Source organism: Thermobia domestica, chromosome 3 (assembly GCF_964235325.1).
Source record: "Thermobia domestica chromosome 3, izTheDome1.hap1.1, whole genome shotgun sequence".
Lineage (NCBI taxonomy): Eukaryota > Metazoa > Arthropoda > Insecta > Zygentoma > Lepismatidae > Thermobia > Thermobia domestica.
This window is the reverse complement of record NC_137456.1, coordinates 120,344,904-120,359,224: the sequence shown is the minus strand read 5'-3', so window position 1 is coordinate 120,359,224 and position 14,321 is coordinate 120,344,904.

Sequence of the window (14,321 nt, the reverse complement as noted above, 5' to 3'; positions counted from 1 at the left end):
CATTTGAGTTGCGAGAGTGTCTACCTGCGGTTTTGGAACATGAAAGGCCATGTAAACCTTATTTATTTACTTCGCTCTTACATACTTGACATTTGTGGTCTTCACATATATATCTGGCCCTAGACGTAACGTAATGGCTATTCGAAAGCATTTATTACTTGGGTGAAGCCCGAGCGTGGGCGAAGGTAGGCCGGTGAGCCAAGCACCTGCTTCTAAGGAGGAAGCAGAGATTAATCTGGTTTTGTCTTCTAAGTTGTCTGTCGACTGGAGTAAATAGATGAGGTGTGATTTAATGATAGGTATATCCCATGTGATTTGTTTTGATCTGGAGTTGATTTCTGGCAATTCTAAGCCAACTAATATTGACCAAGTTCTAAAGCAATCCTCAATCTCAGTAATTCCGCGAGAAATTATATCGTGTTGAAGAAGCAATTCGATTAGGCATTTGGAACCATAGAATGATGTCAAGAAAGCGGGAATAGCCATATCTAGGCTCGTCGGATGCCTAATCCTCTAAAACTGATCGAAAGAGAATCCTCTAGCCATGCATTATGAGGAAGAAAACAATAAATGATGGATTGTAATCCACATTTGATGGAGTCATCATAACGTTCAAGTAGATCTTCTTCTCTCCAAGATGTTGAAAATCGTAGAAATTATAGCAATCTTGGCACGGTTAAAGAAGTTCTTAATAAATAGAAAGTTGAGTGTGCCGACATTAATGACAATCATGTGAAATAATTCTCCAGCTTGGCAGTCTTCTCAACTAATAAAGTTATCCTTGCTTCAGAAGAAAGGGCAGAGCCCAAAAGAAAAGGGTTTGAAGACACATTAACTGACAGCCTGAAGCCGCCTCATTAAACATGGTGAAAAATATATTTGTCTGTTCTAGAGGTGTTTCCAGGAAGCTAATCTCACATGTGGAGTAGTTTAGTTGGATGCCTATTAAAAATGCCTTTGTATGGATATCATTTAATGTATTTAGTATGATATCCGGGTCTTGAGCTATAGTGCCATCGTCCAAGTACCATATATTTAGATCTGTATTTGTAGTGTTGACGATTGGTTTTAGCGTTAAGGCAAATAATACAGAACCTAAAGGGTCTCCTTGCTGAACTCCTCTTTGGGATAAGATAATGTCTGTGCCGTATAATAAATAACTGGCTTGAGCATAACTCTGGAGCACGTAAGGATAGATGGATGGAAAATTGTCCTTAACGGCAGTGAGTATTCTGTCTATTCCTCTAGCTGAACCAGAAGGGAAGGATTTGAGCACTTTTAGAAACTCGCTGGATAAAACTTTATTAACTGTAATATTGTGATCTGCTAAATTAGTTGCAGCAAATGTATAAGAGTGCAGAGGATGTTTTTCTTTTAAGGACCTTAAAATAGCAGGATCTGATGGAACAAAAGAATCCTCAGAAATGAGAAATCTGACAGCACCATCTATGTCGCCATCAGCGAGTTTATTTTTGATATAATGAGTTTATTGAGATTTATAAATTGTAAGATTAACACGACATACGACATCAACTTTCATAGCATTACCTTTGGCCGCGGTGGTGTCAGTTGCCAATACAATCAAATCAAGACTTTGAAAGATATTGACGGGAATTCAAGAATATCAGTTTAAAAAAATAATACAGGAAGGAACAGGACCATAAAGTTGGATTTGGAACTCAACCTGAATATTTCCGTGAATTTCAGAATTCTCCTTTTCTATTTGATAAAATTTAGCACATACTTCTCCTATATTCGGGATTTTCTTCAATCTACAAACACTGGTTAGCAAATGACACTAACACTCTCACAGTGGCACAATAAACAATTTAGTTTAAAAACTTACGAATTGTACTATGTAAAATAGATAGCAGTACATTGGAATTGTATATCCATTCTCTTCTGCGTGTAAATTCGAACAGTTATCAACCTTTCTTCCTCATTTATCTTTATTGTCAAACTAAGCCGCTTTACCATCCCTGAATCTCAAAGTCTCTCAAGGAAACTTGCTTGAATTAGAATTAGAAATTATATTTCTGGATTTTCAGCAATTATGGCCATGTTAGCCTGTCAGGTACAAGTGATGACATTCCTCGGCGATCACACTGTCCGTGAAAAGGAAAGGAAGAAAGGATTGGGGAGGGAAGGTATGTTAGCTGCCATCGCGGCATTTGCCTGCTGTGAATGAGGAGAACTCAGGAAAACCTCACTCAGGATGACTAGCCTGTCATTCTGGCCTCAGGATGACTTTTTCACTTTTTCGATTGAGTGCCCTCACCGGGAATCGAAAACGGGATCGCTCGCACTAAAGGCGTGAGCGTTAATGACTATGCCACGCGGGACCCCAACACGTGCTTGGAGATTCTTTAATCAACCCATTTGTTAACAATAAGGAAGACAATAAGATGTTATTATTTTTTTTATACGTCGATTCGGTATACAGAAAGTTATGCTTAGATCCTTGATACTTAAAACGGAAATATTATATTATCTTTGTTGCAAATTTCCATGATAAGAATTTATCTCCAATTTCTCATTTTGAATAACTGTCCATGTTGTATAAAAGGAATTGTTTAAAAAAGGAAAATTTATTGGTGATAAAATGTGTACTTGAGGTACTGGTTGCTCCGGAGACGTAAAGAGCTAAACACGGCATATTTGTGGTTTCGTTATGATGCTCTATTTACGTTACATAACAAAGATAGATGTTTCCACGGGATACGGAGCAAGCTTGCTTGTTTCTCTTGAAAGAAGTATTTATCTCTTCTAATTAAATGTCATGCTTGGAAAATGAATAAGCTGAAAAAAGTTACCAGAAGATTTTCATATAAAGACTAATGAAAAAGAAAAGTCTTAAGAAGTAAATGAAATTGAATATATAGTTTAACATAAAATGCTTTATTATTTTCATAAATATGAGTAATCCTAATTATAAAAGAGAAACATATTTTTTTGTCTCGTTATCCTGAAATGTTATACCACCTTGCTTACTAGGTCTGTAAGGTTGGTTGCAGAAAGACAAGGGGAATAATGAGAAATATAATAAATGGCAAACCTGTCCGTGCATTACGATAATTCCTAATAGTAAATTCACACTAATAGATGTCACTCTCCTTGGTATTTTTGGTGTGCAAACTCAATAATAAAAACAATAATAATTGTAAACAGTTAATAGTTCTAATTAAGCACGATTTTAACTTAAAGAGTACAACGGGTCCGAAGGCTTGCACTAAACAAGTGCAGATAGCCAGAAAGTCTCATTAAACCCGAACGAATTCGGATCACTGATATGGTAACGGTTCTCCTCACGTGAATTGTCGCGTGATTGCCTCGTAACTGCCACGTGACTGTTCGCAGAGGGAGGAGAATAAAGTATAGGCATTGACCAGTTCACTGTCTCGCCTTTCTCCTGTTTGGTGAACAACAATAGTAGATAACGAGGACTTCATTTTGGAGTAACACTTAGTGGTAAACGTGTGGGTCGATCAACGGAAGCATAACAACGAAAACATGTCACGGATAGGTTTCGTGAACGGTTCGGTAAGGAGTCAACAAGTCGTCATAAGTTTACCACGTGTGAGAAGAAAGTTTGTCACCTGGGAAGTGTTTCGAATGTTATTCGTTCTAGTCGTCCATCAACCCAAAAGATAACGTGAGCACAAGCTAGTGCCTTAGTGATGCGTTCACCCAGAAAATCAACCAGAAAGCGAAACTTGGAATTGTAAAGAGCGCAATGCAAATCCGCACGAAAATGAACTTAAATTTGCACATATTCCGGTCAGTCTATCATTGAACTAACCAGTGATAATTTAAACGGGCAGCAGAAAGCAGAAAGCTGCAGAGATAATGGAGTTGCAGATACGGACGTTTTAAACACATAATTGTAAGCATTATTCATGTAGGGATGAAGTAAATGAAGGTGTAAAAGAACTTTCTGGCCACACTGTAGTACGAAATTACGGAGAATGTTTTTTTTCAATAACCAAATTATAGTATTGTAGATAGAGGATAAAATATTTTTTTAAATATCTACAATATTATGTATTATAGTTCAACCGACAAAATTTGACCAAAGATGAAGCACAATAGATAAATCTGATCGAGATAAACAAAATTACATGATTAAATCCTCATGCGCAGTTTTCGAGGAAGTCAAGAGAAACGAGTACTTTTGTAAGTTTAAAAATTTAAACTTTGCGATAACTGCACCATCTATTAATATGACGTTGATATTAAAGGATATCCTCATCAAGGTTTTTATCAGGACAATAGCAGGACGACAGTACGCGGCTGTGGTCAAGAAAGTTAACCAAAATTATGATTAACTCTTAAACTTGAAATTGTCAAGTCAATATAATATATAACTATAATATTGTCAAAAAATAAGACATACAAGGTGGTATCAAAACATTTCGAGATTAGTTATAAACAGCCAATAGATAGCAGCATAAGGATACACACACAAGCACAGGAAGCACTGAGCTTCATAAATCAGTGTGCCGAGACATCCTCCAGTATACATTGGAAGCTGTGCAGTTGGTGCTATTCTGACCACATGTGTTAGCATGTCTTCGACTACATCATTATGAAAGCCGGTGCTTCCTATGCCTATGCGTGCAGCCCTGCTCTGCCATCTGTTGGCATTTTACAGAACTAGTCTCAAAACTTTTTTATATTACCTCGTATATAGATCAACAGATCACATCGAGTTGAACCAAAACGAGATGATTGAGAGTAAATAATCATGCGTGATTTTTGAAATCTACAAAAAAGAATTTGTAAAACGAATCGTGCTGGAAGGATGTCGTTCGTAGCCAATAGGAATAGGTATTTTTGTTCTGCTAGAGCATATTGGCCATTTATTTATTTCCTGCAAATTTTTGAAAATACACTTTCTTCTAACAGTGGCGCAATATTCCAACAGTGACACTTGCACTACTTGTAGCTATGTTTTTTTTTTTAAAAAAAGTAAAATACTATCTGCAGTTCAATATTATTAAGAAACAGATGCAGCTGGCATGGTCATGAAGCCTAAAATATTAGGATGCTATTCGTTAATCTCATTTTTCCAGATTTGAATCTTGTTCAGCGCAATGGAATTTTATGTAATATTCTAACTAACTAACTCTGTGGCCTATGGAACGGAAGGCTCTATGCTGCGTTCACAAAAGCTTTCTATTGACTTCTATATGTAGGCAACTGGACCCAGTTCCTACTTTGTATTCCTATGTCTGCGAGATCCATCTTAATATTATCCTCTCATCTGCACCTAGATCTCCCTAACGGTCGTTTGCCGATTGGATTTCCAGCTAAAACTTTGAAAGTGTTCCTACTTTCTTCCATTCTGGCCACATGACCTCCCCACCTAAGCCTACTGGATTTGATGACCCTAACAATAAACGATATAAATTATGTAGTTCCTTGTTATGACGTTTCCGCCAGTCACCATTCCCGTTCCTCTTAGGTCCGAATATTCGTCTTAGGATCTTGTTCTCAAATATTTTCAGCCTACGTTCTTCCCACAGAGTAAGCGACCATGTTTCGCAACCATAGAGAGACATGCATGATTATCGTTTTATATATTTTAAGCTTCAAATTCTTCTACAGAATTCTTTATGACACAAGATTTTGAACTGAATAACACGAATTCTCTGCTTTCAGTAGATATTTAATTAATGTAATATTCTGTCATCGTTTTCGTAAATTTTCCATCGTCTCTTTTAAACTAAAAAGCATAACCATATTAACCGCAATGAAGAATAAAGTAAATTATTTTCAAATGCACAAAACACTCGAGTGTGCATTTTATATTGCTTATGGATGAACGACAATTGAAAGGGCTTATTCACCTTTAGTTGAGTTTATACACTAACGTTTTGCACTTCTAAAAGGTAAATTATGTTTAATCTTACACTAACAAAAATAACGCTATAGGCAATAGGGCGATAACATATTTTGAAAAGAAAATTCCTCCAGAGAACCAAATACCAAATATAAGTCTTCGCAAACTAGCAACGATATACACAATTTTGTGCATACATGTACGATAAAACGCCAAATAATTTGAACTTTTACAGGCTATATCGACTTTCTGTTCTATGTATTTTGAAAGTATGCACTAATTTATCAATAAAGAACATTATTTTGCCTGTCAGATGTGTTCACTGTAAAATTAAAAGAAACTTCTACCATTCAACAGGACAATATATTTGTGTCTGATCGTCAGGCGTAATTCAAGATCACAAGTATAATCTCAAAAGTATGCGGTTAAAAAGAATTTGATATATTTGACAGTAAATTCCCCTTCTTGGAAATTCTCATAAAACTGGTTGCTTTTAAATATCTGTCTCCTGGAGACAGACTTTACAACAAATTAAGCAAAAATGTTGATAACATTGCTAGAACGTGATTGTAAAATCATTAGTGATACAGAAGTCACGTGTTGTGTACACAGTCTAGTAGTGAATTAAAGACACCTCAATGGTTTTACAACAACAACAACAACAACAAAAAGAACGGCAAACTAGTCCATACAACGCTACATTGTCTGTATACATAGTCATCATACTGTATAGTATTGTGTGAATTAGTCGTAAAGACCACCCACCACGTGTAGATTTGTTCTAACAATGTAAAGGTGTTGTCCAACAGCTGATCAAATCTCCACCATTTATGTGGTCGTATAATAGTGTAACAATACAGATACAACAAGTGTATATGCACTAAATCAGAACATTGTGTATTAAATGGTTTAATAGACCTTCAGGCAATTAAACAGCATTTAATTCCAACGAATCCCTCTTTCCATAGTAAAGGTAGGAATCAAGACAATAATTCGCTATACACAGGTTCTGTCCTATTTTGAATGGAAGATTTGATATTACAATGTACGTCTACACAAATTAACCGTTTCGTAACTACGAGAACAGATTGTTTCAGTGTCGAGAAGCATAGAATGATGATACACGTACTACAGTATATTGGATGCCAGGAGCACTTATTACACATACCCGCAGGATATTTTCCAAAGGGAGCGAAAGATTACAGAAGTATAACATAAACGAAGTTGCACAGACGTACAGTACATAAGCACCTTGATGCAGGCATGTGAATATTACTTAAGGTGAAGCAACAATTTACTTACGCACACTGTATAATACCACTGAAAGTAAACTAAATATGAAATACTATAGTGCAGTGCTTCTCAAACTACGGGCCACGAATCCTTACGGGACTAGGAGCATTTAAAATAGATCTGAGGAACGGAATTTTTATTAAACTTTATCTTATCATGTTGCTCACACCTGAGATATTTATAATGTCCATTTCAGGCTCTGGAGACCCATGATTTTAAGTAAAAGTTAACGTGAACGTTAGTACCGTTACTGCTTCAGTTTGTGAAGAAGAGAGAATAACCGACTATTTGAATACGATCTTTCATGTTCATTTTCTTCTTGCTGGTCAATTCTATCTCAACCCTTGTTGCCAAGATGGACCGTTATTTTAATTAACACACCTCCCCAACCAAAATTATCCCCCTTTGTTTCAAGTAAAGTTGAGAGTGTTCACCGTGTTTCTTATTCACTTCAGTGGCAGAGTGAACAACCTGTGTTTATTTAGTTCTTTTTTTTCTTTCTTTAGTGAGTTTTATATATACTGTATTATACAGTCGCTAAGTATTTCTGTTTTCGACCAAATAATCGGAGTTATTGGCAAAACGTAACTTCTGTTCTAGTAAGTTGGCAGCACTGAACGTTACATAATTTTTTAATCTGTTGTATTTGTGGTTAATAGTCACAGAGAGCCAAATAGGGCATGACCGTCATCTGTTTTGTATAGGGCAGGAATGAAGCGCTTCACAGCAGAACAACGTGTTGCCATAGTGAAAACTTTTTATAAATATTATGAATGTTGTTCAGAGACTGTTCGCAAACTCCGTCAAATGTTTGGGCAACGTAATGCACGGAACAAGTCGACTCTGATGAGACTAATTACTTAATTTAAAAAAAAAAAACGGTTCGGTTGTGGACATAAAATCCTCGGGGCGCCCTCATGTTAGTCATTCAGCGGAGCACATCACCATCGTGAGCGTTAATATTGCTGTAAGTCCGGTGAAATCTATTCGCCGAAGTTCATAACAATTGAATTATTCCAGAACCAGTATACAATAAATTTTGAAAGAAGATCTGCATCTTTCGGCATATAAAATCAAACTGGCACAAGAACTGAAACCCAATGATCACGAAAAGCGTCAAGCATTTGCCAGTTGAGTCCTTGCAAAACAACAATTTAATCAAGAAAGTGTTGTTCAGTGATGAGGCACACATTCCATTGAACGTATTCGTAAACAAACAGAATTGCAGGATTTGGGACTCAGAAAACGCTGGAGTAATTATTATGGAGAAATCATTACATCCTCAACGAGTAACTGTGTGGTATGGCGTTTGGACTGAGGCCGTAGTTCTTCGAAGATTGTGCCGGAAACGAATTAACTGTGAAAGGAAAACGCTAACGCAATATAAGAGATTTGTGGTCTGATCTGGAACATATGGATGCTGAGGAAGTATGTAATATGCAATCAAAAGTTGCCTTTTTTATGGAACACCCTTATATCCATACACCTGACTACGTTGGATTTACGAAGATCAATTTTTAATCTTCTGAAAGATGGCTTTTTACTTCCATTTTCGCTTTCAATAGAAAAATATGGGCGGAATAGAAATCTATTCTTGAGACATATAATCCATTTCAAAAAAAGACATTTTCTCTACCCCTTACCGCTTTTGAATTGTTTCCAGGCGACACAGAAACAGATAGTTAGACAGATTTATTCCTATGGTTTTATAATCATGCATAGTATACGCTGTCTGTTCAATAAATATGCGAACTGATGTCATAAACACTGATACTTAACAAAATTTGAGTAAATTAGTCGAATCCCCTTCACAATATTCCCCATTTGTAGCAACATGCTCGACCCACCTCTCTGTCCATTATTGAAAACATCCCTGGAAGCCTTCAGAAGTCAGACTTTTCAGGTGCCTTGTCGTTTCAGGTTTTTATCTTCTCCATATCGTCCCATTGCTGCCCCGCATGACCATTTTACTCGTACAACAATGATCCGTCACCCAGGAAATTGAACATTTGAACAGAGTTTGTTCAGTTCCCCGCAACATTCGGTCCTTCGTAGCTTTTGGTCAGGCGTTAACAACTTTGAGACAACTTTCACACACAATTTTGTCAACTTCAAATGTTCCCTTAAAATCGTGTGGAGAGATGATTTTCCTAAATTCAGTTGATCAGTAATCATCCGGACAGTTAATCGACGATCGAAAAGCACAAGAGACCACACGCATTCAATGTTATGTTTAACACAGGAGCTCGACGGTCGTACTGGCCTTGACTCATCTTTGCAGTCTTCACGGCCCTTACTGAAACGCTTGAGCCACTTGAGCAGAGCTGTTCTCTTCAGTGCGTTATTTTCATAAACAGTCCTCAACATTTTATGAATTTCTTGAGAGGTTTTCCCAAATTTCACCAAGTTGATGTTGATTTATTGTTCCATATATTCATTAATATCCATCGGTGATACAAACAAAGATGGGACACCGCAAAACCAATGCCGTCTCAATGGTCCGGAGGTTACTGTCGCTACACTATGTTCCCTGGCAACAGAGCAGCAAGTGTGTATGGCCTACCTTCAACCTCAAGGTCCCTCTACTAGCTCAGTTTGCGTATTTATTGAACAAACCATGTACCAAAGTCTAGAAAACAAGCATTAAAATACCTTTCCACAAAATACTTTCAGCGAATACACCGCCCGTAAAGCATTATGGCTTTATTAGAATAGTATCTCTTCAAGGAAGAAGCCAAAAATTTACATTTGTAGTCTCTTAAATTGAGTCCACTGTCCATACTACAATACTTTTTATATGGAAGAAGGCAAGTCAGTGTGCATCTAATGTCTTTGGTGCTAACTCTTCCTTTCTTCTTCCTTACGTTAACAGCAGAAATGGGAACGTGAAATCTCAATACAATTGATCAGTTGACCTTTCTTAGGTAGCATAGTTTCTTGCTCTCAACATAAACTTAGTTAAATGGGGACCATTCTTAAAAAACAACTTCATGTTGTTTGATTGTTGTGTTAAAAAAAATTGTTAAAATAATAAACAATAAAAAAAAGATAGTGAAACTAGGTCAACTTTTCGAAGTTGTTTTATCTCTTAATGGCCCTCTTATTAAATGTTTCTTCTGGAGCTTCAGAAAGAATAGCTATCGATATTTCTTCTTGTAACAATCTCTAGTGTTCTATTGTAGTTAGAAAAAGTCAAATTGAGAGAGAGAGAGAGAGAGAGAGAGAGAGAAATTAAACTCCAAACACCATGTCGCAAATCTTTCGAGCAAGACATTGAGTGCCATGTTATCTTCATGTTACTGTTTGTCCCCTCCTCGCTCGTATATATATATATATATATATATATATATATGAGTGTGCGCTTGAAGGAAACCAATTCCCAACATCCTGTTAAAGTTGTTAAGAGGTACCATTACATTTTATCTTCTCTTTCATTTTTTAATTCTGGCAACTTCCGGTCATTTTGTGAAGTCTTTTTCTCTAGTGCTTTTTATTTAAAACAATTTTCTTTTCTATTAATTTTCCTCGTTGTTCTCCAGGAATTCAGAATCATTTAAAGGTTGAAAGCAAAAAATAATAAAAAAAATAAAGTATAAGAAACAGACCAACGAATCCAATTAAATATCTTTGACGAGTTAATAGAAAAGGAGGTAGATGGTTCTTTTTTTTTCTGATGAGCGAAAAACAAACACACACTCAACAAAGAAAGGTGTTACCAAAAAGGAGACGTAACAACTCACCACACCCCAATCTCACAAAATCCGAAAATCCTTTATAGAAGTTTTTTGTTTCTTTTTTTTCTTTCGTCAACCCCCTATCCGTCCATGTTGTTCAAATACACCGCTCTCTCTTTGACGAGGTCCGTTAACCAGGAAATGAGTTAGCTTAATTGAAAGCATCGAGACGCTCTAAGCACACTTAGTTAGCCAATAGCTTTCGTCCTTTCACTCTTCTTTTTCGTTCTCTCTCTCTCTTCTCCTTCTCCTTTATTTGGTTTAGAAAAAGGGAATTGGACGTCAGATAACATAGAAACAAGTGCAAAATTAAATCAAACGAATAATCAAAATAAGGCTGAGTGGAAATTAAAAATAAACATTATGCTAGTAAGTTGGTTTAATTTTTTGCATTGGTGGATATAAGTTTTTTAAATATATATATATGAGGGAGAATCAGAAGCTAAGTTACAAGGGCGATATTTCTGTAGTTTCGTCTGTTATAGAACGAGGACTGTACGGTAGTTATAATACATAAAGTTGGCACCTTTGCAGAGTTTCAGCCACCCACCACCTACGGCGCGGGGCTAGTTGTAGATAAACACAAATCGGCGACTCCTTTGGAAAACTGGTCTCGTGGAAACGTCCGCTCAGTTATTCGATTCCTGTGGGCGAAACATGTAACTGCGGCTGAAATTCACCGGCAGCTGATAGAAGGTTAACGTAAAGACTATATTGTCTTAGCATGTCGAGAATGGTGTCGAAAGTTTGCGGCTGGTAAACTTCACCGACGAGGAGCGCAGTGACAGATCCAGTACGACATCAACAGATTTGAACATAGCTCGCGTGGAGGAGTTGATTGACGACAACAGGCGGATCACATTACGGCATCTGATGGTAGAATGCCTAGGAGGCCATTGCTTTGCTTCAGACGAGGAGATGAACACTGCGTGACGACGTGGCTGAACACGTAAGGACAGAATTTTTATCAGGAGAGGATCTTTAAACTCATCCCACCCTGCGACAAGTGCCTCAACCAATATGAAGACCATGTCAAAAAATAACTTAATGTATGTACTATCCGTTGGCTGTATTTGTTGTATGAAATAGTATATACACATTTCACTGCAGACTTTGTAACTGCACTTTCTTATCAAGAAACGTGAAACGACATTTGTGAGTTTTTCTCTGTTTCAGTTTTATTTTTTTAGCTACTTCATTTCGCCAACAGAACAGAAAACCATTGAGAAAGCTCGTATAATACGTATAGTAGAAGAAACCTAGTGTTGTAAATAGAAAAAAAAGGTTCGTATTTTTTCAGAAATGTACGTTTTTTTTAGAAAAAAAACATTGGCTCTCGTTTTTTTTCTAAATTTCGTTTTTTTTCAAACAGTCATTTGTAATGCATCTTACGTCTATTTAAGTATGAAATATTTTTATGTAGGTGTAATCACCGTAAAATGCAACATAAATTAACCGCTAGATACTGATACGCTACAAATATTTTACAATTTACATGAATACCATACCTATTAACAATTCGGGCTTCAGCAGTTTTCATCAATATCAACTAAGAAATAAAAGTAGAAATGAAATTTTGTTTTTTCGCGAATGCAGGCCTTTAATAAGTACGAAAATAATGTCACGAGCAGTATAAAATTCCAATAACTTGTCTAAAGGTAAAAACTAATACTAATTTGCCTAATAGTATTTTCTAAATGTCATACATAAATAATTTGTCGACTAGATATATGAGATATGCAGAGCCGGCTCTACCATATATGCCGTGGCGTATTTACGATTTTGTTTCGGAAGGGGCTTTGCTAACTTTCGGGGGGATTTGCCTGAAAATGTGAAAATTCTGCAAGATATTTCATATACTTTACTATAGTAAGATGTCGGGGGGAGGGCTTAAGCCCAGAATCTCCCCTAAATACGCCACCGTATATATCAGAGCTGTCCAAATGGCGGCCCGCGGGCCGCATGCTGCCCGCCAGACCATTTTCTGCGGCCCACAAAGCTCTCACGACATACGATTGTTATTACATTTATGTTCATTCTTTTAATGTTTCCACTCTTCTTTCGAAATAAGGCATCCATTTAGTGCTTCTGTACAACAAAAAGACCCGGACATCCAAGGCAACACTGGAGTCGGTAATGTAGCTATAGGCTAAAAGGAACGATTACTTCAATTAACCAAATCAAACCAACCATAACAATTCACCATGAAAATTGTGAAGAATCTCTTCGGAAGCCGCCTTGGAGATTCTTCTCTTTTACATCTGCTGCCTCGCAATAACAGGATTGGATGTAGATATCCCAGCCCTTGTAAACTCTCCAAGTTACCATCATTTATCCCATTGAATGTAATATTTCAAATACATTTTTATATTTTTCTTTTGTAGTATAATAATAATAATAATTATTATTATTATTATTATTATTATTATTATTATTATTATTATTATTATTATTATTATTATTATCTGCGGCCCTCCACCTTGCTAGCAAAGACGGTTATGGCCCTCAGGCTCATTATAATTGGACACCACTGGTATATATGCAACACGTGCATTTGCGTGGAACGGCAAGATTGGATGGTCCGGCAAAATCTGTCATAAGTATATTATTTAAATTAAATATTTCTTGTTTAAAACAGACTTCATGATGATGGTAGTTACATTTACTAAGCTGACCTATTAGAATACTACATTCATAAATTATGTTTAGGTTGCATTAGTTTAAGGCCACATGGACAATCCTAAAGCAAATGGTCGAATAAATCCGAGCACAAATTGCTTGATTGTTGTCAAATGCAAGAATTCAATTCTCGAATAGTAGTGAATATCTGTTCCATTTATTAAGTTATCACAGTTTTGATATGAAAGTAGTCTTGTTTTTGTCAGAAGCAAGTTCCTTATCATTGAAGATAGAAACATTTTTTATTTTAAATGTTAGAAGATGTAGAAGAAAAATCAAGAAATAAAGAGAAAAGAGCAAGTTGCACTGGAATTGCAAACTGATACATTGAGATTGAAGCTCGATAGTGAATTCTATAAAAAGGATTACCATCTTTCCTCTGCAGGTGTGTTTGCTTTATCTTTCACTATCATAATAGATTAACATTTAAAGAAAAAACAGACACAACGGAATTGCATTTTTAGTAAGTATTTAAGCCTTTCTGAGTGCGACTGCACTTACCCTCACCTTTGTTGTTCATGCTGGAGTAACATACTTAAAATCATGACTTCTAAGATTTGTTCTTTCTGGAAAAAGGGGGAGGCGGCAAATTATGCCATTGCACGAGGCGACAAATTGACTAGGACTTGAATATAGGATGACTCAATTTGAAGTAATGCAGGGTGTTTCAAAATTAATATTAGGGTTTTGAAACTTCGTAGTATCTATTACAATTAACTTACAATTATAAATATTATATCAAATGAAAGAGCAACTCAAACAGTTTTGTACGC